Source organism: Felis catus, chromosome C2 (assembly GCF_018350175.1).
Source record: "Felis catus isolate Fca126 chromosome C2, F.catus_Fca126_mat1.0, whole genome shotgun sequence".
Lineage (NCBI taxonomy): Eukaryota > Metazoa > Chordata > Mammalia > Carnivora > Felidae > Felis > Felis catus.
In genome coordinates this window covers 104,511,812-104,526,423 of record NC_058376.1, presented here as the reverse complement: position 1 = coordinate 104,526,423, position 14,612 = coordinate 104,511,812, and the positions used below count along the sequence as shown (strand labels likewise).

General features: G+C 36.7%; 2 protein-coding genes across 17 annotated transcripts in view; one reads left to right on the top strand and one right to left on the bottom strand.

Annotated features, from left to right (window-relative positions):
- The window catches only part of IFT80 (intraflagellar transport 80), a 135,204-nt gene that overhangs the window by 20,717 nt on the left and 99,875 nt on the right, over positions 1 to 14,612 (bottom strand). The window lies entirely within an intron of this gene.
- CC2H3orf80 (chromosome C2 C3orf80 homolog) overlaps positions 1 to 14,612 on the top strand; it is a 68,297-nt gene that overhangs the window by 53,387 nt on the left and 298 nt on the right. For 3 of the 13 annotated variants that reach the window (XM_045037365.1, XM_045037366.1, XM_045037363.1), the window contains 2 exons: positions 2,760 to 2,927; positions 12,434 to 12,478. The gene's annotated coding sequence lies outside the window, so the exon portion shown is untranslated. Of the gene's footprint in view, positions 1 to 2,759; positions 2,928 to 9,572; positions 9,625 to 12,433; positions 12,479 to 14,612 lie in introns of those variants that run through there. The other 10 variants (XM_045037364.1, XM_045037377.1, XM_045037367.1 and 7 more) reach the window with 6 other exon arrangements.

Sequence of the window (14,612 nt, the reverse complement as noted above, 5' to 3'; positions counted from 1 at the left end):
TTATGCACTGTTCCGTTCCCTGTGGTCAGTATACTACTGTGGTGTAATTAGTAATTTGCCTGGTTTTTGTCCTGTGTTCCTGGCAGGAAGCTTCAACAACCCTTGGAATATCCTGAGTGACAGGAATGTCCTAGTTATGCTAATGGGGAGACTCTTGGTGGGCCCTAGACAGCTTCAGAATTTGGTGTGTGGGAGGGGGCTGGAAGTTGAGTTCAATCAATGTGGCTAATAATTTAATTAATCATGCCCATGTAATAAAATCCCATAAAAACTCAGTGTTGCTTCCTCATCGGTGACAATATTGATATTCTGGGAGGGTGATGTACCCTGACTCCATGAGAGGGCACAGGAGTTCTGTGTTCCTTCCCAGGCCTCATCCTGTGTGTATCCTTTGTAATAAAACTATAATTCTATGCATAGCACCTTCCTGATACCTGTGAGTCATTTTAGCAAATTATCCAATTTGAAGGGGTCATAGGAGTCCCTGAATTTGTAGCCAGTCAGTCAGCAAAATGGGTGGCCTGAGGACTCCCTGAGACTTGTGGCTAGTGTCCAAAGTGAGGGCAGTCTTGAGGAAAATTTTGCCTTTAAGCTTTTGAGTCTGGGTTAACTCCAGGTTATTAGTATGAGAAACTAACTGTAATACACTCAGTTAAGGTAAAAATGTAATAGTTGGTGTCTGGAAGGGTAGGATTCACTACACCAACCCTAACTCATAAAAACATGTGGCTTGGGGCACCTGGGTGGCTCAGTCAGTTAAGTGTCCGACTTTGGCTCAGGTCATGATCTCATGGTTCATGAGTTCGAGCCCCGTGTCAGGCTCTGTGCTGACAGCTTAGAGCCTGGAGCTTGCTTCAGATTCTGTGTCTCCCTCTCTCTCTGCTCCTCCCCCTGCTCATGCTCTGTCTCTCTCTCTCCTTCAAAAATAAAATATTAAAAAACAAACAAACATGTGGCTTGGGAAGAGAAAGAATGAAAGAATGGGGATGAGGAATGTCTGACTATTAGAAGCCACAAGGTCACCCATGGTATGAAACAACAGCCAAGTTGCAATTAGCTGTGAGAAGGTAAAAGTCACCTATGGAATTTGAGATGATGGATCCATCTCCTGGGGGAGTTGGCTCACTAGATGCATAAGAAAATGCAAAATAATAAGAAAAGAGAAAAATATACAGTCCCATAGTTATTATAATATCTAATAGGTAAAATGAAAGTAAGAGATGGGTCAAATATAGATTCTGGCCACTCTCAAATACAGCCTCTAGTATCAGGGCCCCCACTGAAGGAATGTGTTCGAGAAGATCCTGATTCTGGTCAGCCTGAGGTATAGCCACTATCCTCAGAGCCATTTCCCAAGGAGAAAGTTATGCTAAAACAAATTATAAAAAAGGCTAAAATAATTAGACAATGACAGAAAGGAACATTAGAGATAAGGCATATTAGAGATAGGACCATCAAGGCTCTCATTCCAGCAGGGTCAAAAACTAAAAAATAGGATGAATACAGCAAACATTGGTGGGGTCAAAAACCAGAAGTTGGGTGAACCAAAGGGAGTCCATGTTCATTGTTGGTCTCCCAACATTGAAGGCCTTTAAACAAATCTGCTTTATTCATCCTAGTTTGGAGGAATCTGGAAAGCTGTATGGCAAAATAGCAAAGAAAAACCTCACCTCCAATTGTCTGGGGTTACTCAATTTAATCAAAAGGTTGATCAAAGGACCAGTTCCTTGGCTCAAAACTCTACTGGGGACCAAGGTCTTATGCACAGGAGTGGGCAAAATGGCCAGGGGCAGAACAGAGAAGTTTCTAGGACTCCTTGATATGAGAGTCCAATGCACTATGGTACCAAAACCCACTGGTGAAGTTCTAATGGGAAATACAATTAAATTGAGAGAACATAGGAAAGCAAGGGTTAATATGGTTAAGGTGAAGTCTGAATGAACATTGGAGTGTTTAAACAAGAATTATATGAAGAGGCTGTGTCTCCCTTACCTGAATGTTTAATGGGACTGGGATATTATGTCTGACTTGGGAATATTTCTGCTACCTAGTGTTGTAAAACTAAAACCTGTTAAGCCCTACCGGAAGTCAATTACATTGAGAGGATAGAGAAATGCAAGAACTAATGGGATTAAGTTGAATGTTTAAATGAAAAATGGTATATTGAAGAAGCTTGATGTGAAGTGGTTGTGTCTCCTTTACCTGAATATATTATAGGGATAGATATTGCACCTAACTGGAGAAAGTTTCCCCTATCAAGTATTGCAAAACAAAAGGCATGGAAAATCTACCACTTAAACAATGTTAACAAGACATACAAAACAGAAACCAATGCCTGGATACATACAGGCCTTTAATATCAAATGGTGTAGAATAGAAGCTGGAGTGCTAATAAAGATACATTCCCTGTACAGCAGTCTCATGTGGAGTATAGACCGGAGCTTATGACAAAAGCCTGTGAGCACCTCCCAGTGGCAGCTACTAGAACTCTGAACTAGACAATTTCCACTTGGAGGAGCAATTACTAGCTTGCTATCAGACATTAATTGAAACTGCCTCTGAATGAAGAACATAAAATAATCCTGAAACCTGAAATATCCAGGATGTCTTGGGTGATATCAGACAAACACTCTACTGAGGAAGGCAGTGCCCAGAAGAGTTCTATAACAAAATGGAAATGGTTTGTGCAGGAACACACCAGCAGGGGAATGCACGGAGTTACACAGCATATTCCTGAGCAGGTGGACTCTTTTCCCCAGGAATGACTCTGGAACCATATGAAGAGCTGCAGGATTCGATCATCACTTGAACGGTGCCCTGTGAACAGCTCTCAACTGACTAACAAATAGCCGCTCGGCTGATAGACAGCAGTTTCATCATGAACACACAACATTCTGTTTGGAAGGCCACCACCCTGACTAAAAAAGGTAAAACACATGGGGTTGGTGAGCTGCACTGCATGCTGTTTACCCTTATGGTCAGGCAAAAGGGCAATGGAAGATTAGCCTATAAAGGGGGGGTGCCCTTACTGGGCATGGCCCCATGGAAATCACTATGGGAATCTGAAGGGTGCATTAAAGTGGGCCATGTCAGTGCCCATCAGAAGAACCCCCTTCCAGCATCAGAAGATGATTAGAATCAATGAGCAGATACGCTGGTGTGCTCACTTGAGGTAGCCACTTGGGTTAATGAAGGGAGTGGACTGAAACAATGCAGGGATGGGCCAAATCTAGACATATTCCTTTTGTACCCTCCGAGGCACAAAATGACAACAAGAACTGTTTTGTCTGCCAACAAGACAGATTTAGAGGCTGCAGATGGCTATGGGGAAGATTCCTGGGGTGGGAGGGAATCCTTGTACATAGATGGCAAGTCAGATTGATGTCTGTAGCCCTGGAGGGCTACAAGTGGGTCCTGACAGAAATAGATACTGACTCTGGGTTGTGCTTTGCTGACCCAGTGGTAGATGCAAATGCTCAGAGTACTATAAAAGAAGTGGAGAAGATATTACATAGATATGGACCACTGAGTGTAATTCCTTCCGACCAAGGAAGGAACACACTTTACAGCTCATCATGTCCAACAATGGGCAGAGATATAGTTTCTGAGAGTAGTGGTTTGGTAATTAGAATTAGAATGGGCAAAAAAACAATGATTGCCTAAAATGAGAAGAGAGGGAATACAGGCATGAAGAACTAGCTTACACGCCTTCATGAGTGTGTACTCACATTCAACATGAAGTGAACAAAGAGTGTGTCCATATTAGATAAATTCCTCTACAATTTCAGTGGAAATAGGAACAGGTGGTGAAGAGGATGCTAGTATGACTATGCAATTTTCCCCACAGTGGGAGAATATTGGTATGATACCTATACTTTTTTCTTTCTTCCCCACATCACCTCAATGTTCTTCTTAACTTGATACAGTGGTCACAGGACAAAGGATACAACTACAATTATCAGAAGCAGAGATGATTCCTAGGCTGTTTTAACCTTCATGTCTATATTTCTAAGGACCTCATGGAGTAGGTTGTGCTTTCACTCCATCTGGCAAATTTGGGGTTAAATGTGAGTGCAGCTATACTGCCTAGTGGTAGAGATAGCCCACTAGTTCTATACATATGGAGAGAAAGAGAAATAATGGCTGAAAATCAAAGAATAACTAAATGGGCATGCAATGGGGGAATCCAATTTTATATTAATTCTTCAAAAGAGTCTCGGAGCAAAAGCTAGTATTATTTGTTTGTTTTTCCAATATAATTAACTTACAGGGTTATATGTTGTTTCAAATAAATTAAATAAATAAAAATAAATAAAAATTTAAAAGCTGATATGGTTTCGTAGATCAAATACACCAGATGCTTAAGAAGGTGAAGACAACAAAAGACTCACTTCAGACCTAAACACATGTAGATTGAAAGTGAAGGGTTGGAAAAACATTTGTAATGAAAATGGAAGCAAAAAGAAAGCTGGGGTAGAATACTTATATCAAACAAAATAGACTTTAAAAAAAGACTTTAACAGGAGACAAAAAGGATACTACATAATGATAAAGGGAACAATCAAACAAGAAGATATAACATTTGTAAATATTTATGCACCCAACGTGGAAACACCCATATACATAAAGCACATGTTAACAGACAAAGGAAGAAATCTATGGTAACACAATAATAGTAGGGGACTTTAACACCTCACTTACATTAATGGATAGATCATCCAGACAGAAAATCAATAAGGTAACAGTAGCTCTGAATGACATATTGAACCAGATGACTCTAACAGATATATTCAGAAGATTCCATCCCAAAACAGTGGAATACTCATTCTTTTCAAGTGCACATGGAACATTCTCCAGAATAGATCACATGTTAAGCCACAAAACAAGTCTCAACAAATTAAAAAGGACTGAAATCATATTATGCATCTTTTCCAACCACATGGTATAAAACTAGAAATCAATCAGAAGAAAAAAATCAGGACACAAATACATGGAGGTTAAATAATATGCTAGTAAATAATGAATGGGTCAACCAAGAAGTCAAAGAGAAAATTTAAAAAAAATACATGGAGACAAATGAAACCATAATAGTCTAAAATCTTTGGGATGCAGCAAAAGCTATTCTCAGAGGGAAGATTATAGCAATATACACATATCTCAAGAAGCAAAAAATAAATAAATAAAAACTCAAGCAACCTAACCTTACATCTAAAGAAGCTAGAAAAAGAACAACAAAGCCCAAAGCCAGTAGAAGAAAGGAAATAATAAAGATTAAAGCAGAGGGGCACCTGTCTGGCTCAATTAGTAGAGCATGCAACCCTTGATCTCAGGGTTATAAATTCGAGCCCCACATTTGGTATAGAGATTACTAAAAAAAAAAAATTTTTTTTAAACCCTGGAACTCTATACCCATTAAGCAGTCTCTCTCTCTCTCTCTCTCTCTCTCTCTCTCTCTCTCTCTCTATATATATATATATATATATATATGTATGTGTGTATATATACATATATGTGTATATACATATATATGCATATATATGTATGTATATATATGTATATATATATATATATATATATGTATATCATAGACACTAAAAAACACAATAGAACAGATCATTGAAACCAGGAGCTGGTTCTTTGATAAGATCAACAAATGAATCAGATCAGAAATGAAAAGAGAAATAACAACTTACACTACCAAAATACAAAGGATTATCAGAGGATATTATTAAAAATTATATGCCAAAAATTAGACAACCTAGAAGAAATGAATAAATTCCTAGAAACAAATAATTTTTCCAAACAGAAGCAGGAAAAACATAGAAAACTTGAACAGACTGATTAATAGCCATGAACTTGAATCAAAAGTCAAAAAGCTCCCAAAAAACAAAAGTCCAGGACCAGATGGCTTCACAGGTGAATTCTACCAAACATTTAAGAAGAGTTAATACCTATTCTTCTATAACTATTCCAAAAAACACAAGAGAAAATATCTTTCCATTTATTTATGTCACCTTCAATTTCTTTCATCAAGGTTCTATACTTTTATTTTTTGTAGTGTCTTTATCTGTTTTAGTATCAAGGTAATTCTAGCCTTGATAGAATGAATGAATTTGGAATCTTTCCTTCGAGGATCAGGAAGAAGGCAAGGATGTCCACTCTCACCAGTTTTATTCAACATAGTACTGAAAGTCCTAGCTGCAGCAACAGATAAGAAAAATAAACAAAAGGCATCCATATTGGTAAGGAAGAAGTAAAACTTTCACTATTTGTAAATGACATGATTCTATATATAGAAAACCCTAAAGACTTCACCAAAAAACTAGTAGAACTGATAAATGAATTCAGGAAAGCTGCAGGATACAAAAATATGCAGGACTCTGTTGTATTTCTATACACTAATAATGGAGTAGCAGAGAGAGAAATTAAGATAGCAGTCCCACTTACATTTGAATCAAAAATAGTAAAATACTAGGAATAAACTTAAGCAAGGAGGTGAAAGACCTGTACTCTGAAAACTATAAAACATTAATGAAAGAAATTGAAGATATTCCCCACTCATTGTTTGGAAGAACAAATATTGTTAAACTGTCCATTCTACCCAAAGCAATATACAGATCTAATGCAATCTCTATCAAAATACCAATAGCATTTTCAACAGAACTAGAACAAAAAATCCTAAAATTTGTATGAAACCACAAAATACCCCCAAATAGTCAAAACAATCTGGAAAAAGAAAAAAAAACTGGAGGTATCACAATCCCAGATTTGAAGATATACTACAAAGCTGTAGCAATCAAAACAATATGGTACTGACACAAAAACAGACACAGAGATCAATGGATCAACAGAGTTCAGAAACAAGCCTATACTTTTATGGTTAATTAATATATAACAAACGAGGCAAGAATGTACAATGGGAAAAAGTCTCTTTAATAAATAGTGTTGGGAAAACTGGACACTAGCTACATGCAAAAGAATGAAACCACTTTCTTACATCATGCACAAAAATACACCCAAAATGGGTTAAAGACCTAAATGTGAGACCTGAAACCATTAAATTCCTAGAAGAAAACATACACAGTAATTTCTTTGACATCATTCATAGAAACATTTTTCTAGATATGTCTCTTCTGGCAAGAGAAACAAAAGCAAAATTATACTATTGAGACTACAACAAAATAAAAAGCTTTTGCATGATGAAGGAAACCACCAACAAAACAAAGAGACAACCTAATGAATGAATAGAAGATATTTGCAAATTCTGTATCCAATAAGGGGTTAATTTTCAAAATACATAAAGAATTTATACAACTTAACACCCCCCCCCAAGATAATTAATTTAAAAATGGGCAGAGGAAATGACCAGACATTTTTCTAAAGAAGACATACAGATGGCCAATAGACAAATGAAAGATGCTTAACATCACTAATCATCAGGGAAATGCAAATCAAAACAAGATATCATCTTATACCTTTCAAAATGGCTACACACACACACACACACACACACACACACACACACATGCACGTGAAACAACAAGTGCTGGTGAGGGTATGGAGAAAAAGGACTCTTCATGCACTGTTGGTGGGAATACCAACTGGTGCAGCCTCTACGGAAAACAGTATGGAAGTTCCTCAAAAAATTAAAAATATAATTACCATATGATCCAGTAATTCCAGTACTGGGTATTTACCCAAAGTATTTATGTTTTCATAAACACTAATTCAAAAAGATATATGCATCCCTGTGTTCACTGCAGCCTTATTTATAATAGTCAGGATATGGAAGCAACCCAAGTGTTCACCCATAGATGAATGGATAAAAAAGATGTGAGATGAAGATAGATAGATAGATAGATAGGTAGATAGATACACAGATCTATAATGGAATGTTACTCAACCATTAAAAAAAAAATCTTGACATTTACAACAACATGGATGGATCAAGAGTATATAATGCTAAGTGAAATAAGTCAGTCAGAGAAGGACAAATACCACATGATTTCATTCATATGTAATTTAAAAAACAAAGAAAAAAAGAGACAAACAAAAAAACACTCAAATATAGAAAACAAACTGGTGGTTGCCAGAGGGGAAGTGAGTAGGGGGATGGGTGAAATAGGTGAAGAGGCTTAAGGGTACGCTTATCATGATGAGCACTGGCTAATGAATTGAATTACTGAGTCATTATATTGTATACTTGAAACTAATATAACACTGTATGTTAATTATACTTGAATAAAGAAAAAAGAAAAAGTGAAGCTATATATTGCTGAGACCCTACCTGCTATTGCAACCTGACAAGACTGAATGTAATTCTATATACCTGAGTAGCTTTGCCTTGGAAGACATTTTAGTTATATAATGTGATGATGGATTGGACTAATTATTAGTGACTAGAGTGACTCTAGTAAAGTACCAGTGTCTTTTCACTCATTTTCAATACAGTATAGCACTGTCATTGTTGGTAAGATTGTAATATTGATATTGATGGACAAATGTATTGGAAATATCTGAGTTAAAAGCCTCCTATCCCAAGGCCCCTGACTGGCTCAGTTGGTTAAGTATCCAACTTTGGCTCAGGTTATGATCTCACTGTTTGTGTGTTCGAGCCCTGTGTTGGGCTTTGCACTAATGGTGCAGAGCCTGCTTGGGATTCTCTCTCCCTCTCTTCCTTTTCTGCACTTGTGTTCTCTCTCTCTCTCTCTCTCTCTCTCTCTCTCTCTCTCAAAATAAATAAATAAACATAAATTAAATAAAATAAATGAATGAATAAATAAATAAATAAACAAATAAATAAATAAATAAATGCCTCCTATCCCTAGTCCACACTGACTCCTCCAAATTTTAGGCATATTCATACAAGTACTATTTTTGAGAATGATCCTTTTGCTATAAGGGATCTATGGTCAAAGACCAGGAGTGGCCTGTGGTGTAAGAAATAATTTGTTTGGTCTTTGTCCCGAGTTAATGGACACAAAACCCTTGGAATTTCCTGAATGATGGGAGTGTCACTGTTACACTAATGAGGTGACTTTCAGTGGGCCCCTAAGATAGCTTCAGGATAGGGGCTGGTGACCAGAAAGACCAAGCACATGATTAGGGGATTGGGATGTTCAGCTCTCCCCCTAACCCTGACCTCTGGAATGAAGACTGAGTTCAATCACATGGCCAGTGATTTTTGTAATTGTGCCTAATTAGTCATGTAATAAAAACAAAACAAAAAAACTCTGGACACCAAAGTTCACTGAAGCTTCCTGGTTGGTGAATATATGGATGTGCTGGGAGGGTGACCACTTTAATTTCATGAAAAGAGGGCATAGAAGCTCCTAGACATCTCACTATGCATATCTTTTATAACAAAACTGTAATCATAGATATAGAAACTTCCTGAGTTGAGTCATTCTAACAAATTATTGAAGCTGAGAGAGTCATGGGAGCCTTTGGATACGCAGCCAATTGGTTAGAAGTAAAGGTGGTCTGGGGATGCACCAAGACTTGCAGCTGACATCTGAAGTCAAGGCAATCTTGTTGAGGACTCTTCCCTTAACATCACAATTTAATTGCAGTATACTCCATTGGGGTAAAAAACAGATGGACTACCAACAATCGAGAATCTCTGTAAGTGATCAATATTATTTTACAAATTAAAATTCATGGCCTTACCACAGAATATTCAATTCAAAGTTCCACAGTACCAGAATGTTTGGTTTCGATCAGAATTTTGTTTTTATTTTTTAAAGTAGGCTCTATGCCTAACACGGGTGAGATCAAGAGTTGTGTGCTCTATCAATAGAGCCAGCCATGGCCCCTCCCCCAAATCTTTGCATCCAGCGTTGGAGAAATCTCTTAAAGAAACCACATTTCTCAGAAACACTTAATTTGAGAGCTCAGCTAGCTTTCAGTCTGAGAATTTCTCTGAACTCCTGAGGGAAGGTTCCAGAACTATCTTTTCCATATCCCCAGCAAGCCCATTGATTTTTAGAGTTACATTAGGAAAAAGAATACATGCAAATAAGATGCAGTCCATAAAATAATTACTTTTTAATTGGATCACCATTATTATAGCATTAATTCTAATTTTTCTTTTTGACGGCTGTTAACAATGATTTCTCTTCCTAACTGATAGCTGAGGGAAATAACTCCCCTATTGAAATGGAGCAGATATTTTGAAATTAAATATTTTCCATAGATTATCAAGAGTTGGTTTTAAGACAGACAAAACATTTGTTTGGAAACCACGAAATATTCAATGAGATCATGTAAATTTTAAAATTCCGCTATATAAAAATGAAACCTTTGGTAACCTGTAACAGCTCAATTTCCCTCCAATTATCTCCAAAGCTACTTAGCCCTGGTCCTTACTTCACATGCTCTGATTTCAGGTGAATGGGTATTTGGTACCCATACTCCTCTACCTCTACCACATTCTTCACCTATACATTGTCATTCTACCTGCCCAGCTTTCTCTAAGATATTACTCTATCAACCATCCCCATTTTCTCCTGGACCTTTACCTGCACCTTTTTGCCTGATTCATTTTGAGTACTACAAACACTTCAAAGTTACCTTCATTCAAAAAAAAAAAAAAATCTTCCCTACTCTTGAATAATCTGTTAATTCCTTGCCTCTCTTAATGCTAGACTTCTTGAAACAATAGGCATTTCAGGTTTTACAACCCCTATCCACTGTTCAACTTATTACAATTTGCTGTTCTACCTTACTACATGATGCAAAGGCTCTTGCATGGATCACCAATGACCCCTATGTTTCCCAGTCAAAGAGTCTATTTTCAGTTTTCAAGAGTCTTTTAGTCTTTACCTCCCAGCAGCATTGGGTGCTCCTGACCATCCTCTTTCTTGAAACTCTTATGCAGGCTACATATAACACTGTTTTCTCCTGACCCTCTCCTATTTTGGACCACCCCTCATTCTCTTTTGCTAACTCCTCCTTATCTGGTGACCCTTTCTTCTAAGCTTTCGTTTTAAGTCACCTTTTCACAGCACATATTTTCCCTGATTTCATCTACTTTCATGACATCAATCATTATATAAATAATGATAATTCAAAGTTCTCTATTTCCAACCTCAGCTTTACAACTTGAAGTAGGTCAAGTTGTAAAAATTACAGGAGATATTGCATTGAAGCAGCCAAGAGCAAATTCTGCCTCTGCCCCCTCCTTTGTTTCACCAAAGGCTTCTTCTAATCTCAAACATGACAGTGGTACAAAGAAAAGTGTTCTTTTCTCTTTTAAAAAGATTTTCAGGGGGTGAGGGGAAGATTGTTGGGAGTGTTTTGGTGATTCTCTTTAAGTGATCTCCAAATTACTCCAATCCAAGATTCATCCCCAATGGAGCAATTTCATATGATCAAACATGCAAAAAGTTTACAAAAATGAACAGACAGAAATGACATGAAACGACAGTGGCATGAGTAGTCAGCCAAAGAATTGAACAAGTTATACAGATCATAAAAATGCCAAAATATGTATGACATGATAGGTAAATTCCAGAGGTCACACTTCTAGTATATTATTAGCTGTTAGTAAATCTTAGGAATGTTGAGTTTGAGGTCACTGGCTATATTCACAGAGGAAATAATTTTGTAACAATAAGTTATGTTTTAAAATTGCCAACTTTGCTCAGAAAAGTTAAAAAGAAAAATACCATAACAGAATTTTTAATTAAGCATGGCAACAAAAATTTTTACATTTTGGCTTCCAACAAAAAAATGCTTTGGGCTTGGCTAAACCCATTTTCTTTTCATAGCTAGACAAACTAGTAACTTCTTACAAATAAAAGCATTCCATCCTTTGATGACTGCACATATTACAAAGAGATGGAGGTATATGGATGGACTTGCATACTTCTTTCCACAACTGTAGGTGGCCCTGATCTAAGGGAGGCTGGACCTGTATTTTAGTGTTAGTATGTAGCAGAAACTGGTAGATAGAACAACTAAGGAGTTGGGGGCTGAAAGAGTTGTTTCTAAACATAAGTAACTGCTCTCTAACTTCTACTCTCCCCTTATCCAGACATTTGTTTCAAAGAGTCATCCAGACTAATATCATAGCCTATCTGTGCAAGTGTTTGAGGAGAAGGAAGTCAAAAGCAGTAGTATCTCCACTACTTAATCACCCAAAGTGGTAGAATACTGTACTTGGTCCAAGAATCCTGCTTATAAAGGAGCTCCCAAATTAGGAAGGAAGCACTGTTTTCGTATGTGAACGGACCCCCTTGAAGGAAAATTTCATAGGTTAAAGATTCTAGGTACTTCACTTGTGCCTTCTATTATTAGCACATACTTCTATTTAACCATCAATGAATACTAGCTTCTTTTAAAAGAAACATAAGGAAAATATTTTCCTACTCATTTTACATCAGTTTACAATAATAATTTTATTTTGGTCTTTTTGATTTTCTGTTTACAGCCAAACAGAATTGCATGATTATCTTCTTCAACAATCAAAATTTATGTAAGTAAAACAGATAATTTATTGGCAGATAATCCATATTTCTGAAAATGTTGATGATTCTTTCTAGCTCTAAAGTGCTATGAATTATGAAAGTATTAAAGAGTAATGAAATATGTTTCAGATATGAATTAAATATAGAAAAATTCAGAATAGGGATGTCTGGGTGGCTCAGTTGGTGAAGTCTCGGACTCTTGATTTCAGCTCAGGTCATGATCACAGTTGGTGAGTGTGAGCTCTGCACTGACATCATGGAGCCTGCTTGGGATTCTCTCTCTCCCCTCTCTCTCTCTGCCCCTCCCCTGCTCATGCTGTTCGTGCTTTCTCTCCTCTAAAAAAATAAATAAAATGAATAAATAAATAAATAAATAAATATTCAGAATAAGGTATATTCAGTTGTAAATATAAGTTCCTTATTACACCTTCTGTCTAAAATATGCAGTGTTGAACAAGAAAAGTACAGACAACTCATAATGATCACTGGGATTTTCAAATTTAAGTTTATTGAGAAAAAAATCTGACCTCCAAGTTATTAACAATTACTCAGTCATCGTAAATGTGTCTGCTATCTAGATACTATCTTACTTGATTCTCTTTTTTAGCCAGAAAGGAAGTCCTTCAAAAATAAAACAATCACCAAATATCCTCTCTCAGAGAAGGTCTAAGGCATGAAGACACAAACTCTGATTAGGAGAATTATATTTCTACCAGTATGAGACGGGATGGGATCTGAAAGTACTGAAAATTAAAAAGCCAGAGTTTCTTAGCTCCTGAATTAAGGTTTCCACAGCATGAACTAACAAAATTAACCATCACGTCAGATTTTTTTTGTAACATGTCACAGTGATAAACAACATTTGGCAGTATGTACCAAGAGAGAAAAACAATTATTTAATGTTTTTTCCACTAGGCTTTGGGAATAACTCACTCTCACTCTTACCTCACTGGCTCTGCTTCCTCTCATCCATCTCTAAGTATTGATGTGCTCAGTCTTTGGTCCTTTCTCTGCCTATACTTACTTCTTGGATGATTTCTTTCAGTGCCATGGCAGCATCTGTATACCAGTGACTCCCAAATTTGTATCTCTAGTCCCCAACTCTCTCCTGAGTCCTAGGCTTGTCTAACCTACTGTTTACCCTCCATTCCTGCTTGAATGTCTGAGAAGCATTCAAACTTACCATGACCAAAATAGAATTCGGTTTGTGGACCTCCTGTAAACTTCCTCCTTCCCCATCTTCCATCTCATTCATCCAGGACAAAAATGCGTGCCTCTTCTCTTTCTCTCATCCAACATCCCTACCATGGCCAAGTCTTTATATGATCTGGTTCCTGCTTATCTATCTTTCTGTCCTCTCCTCCCACTCTCTGCCTAGCTCATGTTGACCTAGTCCCATGGACTTCTAGCAGTTCCTTTTACATGCCAATCATCCCCACCTCAGAACCTTTGCACTTGCTTGTCCTATAGTCATTCCCCTACCTCACCTCCAGCGTGCTCTATTCCATCACCTTGCATTTTCTTCACAGCACATATCATTAGCTGACTACTTATTATAATTTGTATGTTTATTTGTGTGCCTTATTCACTGTTGTATCTTCAACTTCTAGAAAAATACCTGGACATAGCAAGTACTCAGTATCTGTTGGATAAATGTCATTGAGATAGAGCAATGCCCTAAAAACATCGTGTCACTGTACTATGGAATTCCAAAACATCAGACATATTTATATTTTTTCTAAATACTAATGCAATCTATATTTTTATATGAAAAATTTAAATTCATAACTTTATTCTATTTAATTCAAAATATATATAAATATAAAAATATTTATAAAAATATACATACATATAAGCAAAATACATAGAACAATGAAACACAATATTTACTGTATTTACTGTTACCAAATGAAGGAAAAGGAACATTTTAAAAGATCACAAAACTTAAAAAGTAACAAGACATTTTTAGGACTCACAATCATGAACTCAAACTCTCTACCAACAGCTACTAAATACATAAAGATTTATTACTTACCAATAAGCTTTGATGTTGTGACAGTACTTATCTGTTCTATCAATTGGGTATAATATGTCAACTTTAGTTCTTTAATTAATTTATGCTTAGGACAAATAGGAAGTTCA